Source organism: Schistocerca serialis, chromosome 12 (genome assembly GCF_023864345.2).
Source record: "Schistocerca serialis cubense isolate TAMUIC-IGC-003099 chromosome 12, iqSchSeri2.2, whole genome shotgun sequence".
Classification (NCBI taxonomy): domain Eukaryota; kingdom Metazoa; phylum Arthropoda; class Insecta; order Orthoptera; family Acrididae; genus Schistocerca; species Schistocerca serialis.
This window is the reverse complement of record NC_064649.1, coordinates 163,388,763-163,390,111: the sequence shown is the minus strand read 5'-3', so window position 1 is coordinate 163,390,111 and position 1,349 is coordinate 163,388,763. Positions and strand designations below refer to the sequence as shown.

The 1,349-nt window shown below is 54.0% G+C and overlaps 1 non-coding gene across 1 annotated transcript; it reads left to right on the top strand.

The window, feature by feature from the left end:
• Positions 1-687: 687 nt before the first annotated feature.
• Positions 688-762, top strand: Trnas-cga (transfer RNA serine (anticodon CGA)). Its single transcript has one exon. It is a non-coding gene; the product is annotated as a tRNA-Ser (tRNA).
• The last annotated feature ends 587 nt before the right edge of the window (positions 763-1,349 follow it).

Sequence of the window (1,349 nt, the reverse complement as noted above, 5' to 3'; positions counted from 1 at the left end):
GGGAGGACGACGGTTCAATCCCGCGTCCGGCCATCCTGATTTAGGTTTTCCGTGATTTCCCTAAAATCGCTCCAGGCAAATACCGGGATGGTTCCTTTCAAAGGGCACGGCCGACTTCCTTCCCCGTCCTTCCCTAATCCGATGAGACCGATGACCTCGCTGTCTGGTCTCCTTCCCCAAAACAACCAACCAAAGCCGTACTGAGGTGACATTGCGCATGCGCTGCTCAGCGTGCGCGTTCGTAACGGCCCCTTGCGCTGCGCCTCGCGCCCTCCACGGTGGAAGCCTGGCGTATCGACATCAGGTCGATTTTCATCTTTATGCAGATAACTACGTTGACTACGAAGTTTCTCTATTACTCCTATAACTCTCCGTGGGCTCCTCAAAGTCAGTTTCGCGCCTGAAGGTTCTTTTCAGTTAACAAATGCCTGATGTCACCAGAATGAGATTTTCACTCTGCAGCGGAGTGTGCGCTGATATGAAACTTCCTGGCAGATTAAAACTGTGTGGAGGACCGAGACTCGAACTCGGGAACTTTGCCTTTCGCGGGCAAGTGCTCTACCGACTGTGCTCCTTTCTTTCAGGAGCGCTAGTTCTGCAAGGTTCGCAGGAGAACTTCTGTGAAGTTTGGAAGGTAGGAGACGAGATACTGGCAAAAGTAAAGCTGTGAGTACCGGGCGTGAGTCGTGCTTGGGTAGCTCAGTCGGTAGAGCACTTGCCCGCGAAAGGCAAAGGTCCCGAGTTCGAGTCTCGGTCCGGCATACAGTTTTAATCTGCCAGGCAGTTTCAATTGCTTGATGTGTTCAGTCTTATAGCTAGGCTGCTACGATTGCTACTTATAGGTTTCTTTATGTCGTCATGTCTAGGTTGCGTAAGACCATTGGAGTGTTTATCTCGCAACGCCGTTGTCAGTGACAGAGAAGGCGTCTGACAACGTTTTCAGCTGCTGGTGCTACGTGAACCGGAAGCGCCGTGTGGCTTTGCGTGGTTTGGCAGAGCGTGGGAGGGACGGTTAATGCGCGCTGTCGTCGCCGAGGCCGCATCTCGCCATCACAGCCGCCGCCTCGCCGTTTGTTTTGACTGTCCGCTGCGCACACAAACCGTGCGCAGAGCAGCTAAACACTCTTCGCTCCGACTGCCTGGCACTCACTCCACAGCTCAGTGTGATACAGAGTAACAGAGGAACGACTAGGCTGGGACGCCCATCGACGAAACCTACTCGACTTATCAGCTGGGTCCAGGCGTCACTGAGCTCCATTTGTTCACCACGACACTGTGCCTAGCGACAGGTCGAAAGCGCAGACCGCACACGTGTGCGCGAGGAGCCAAAGTTGTGGTCCGCAGAACAA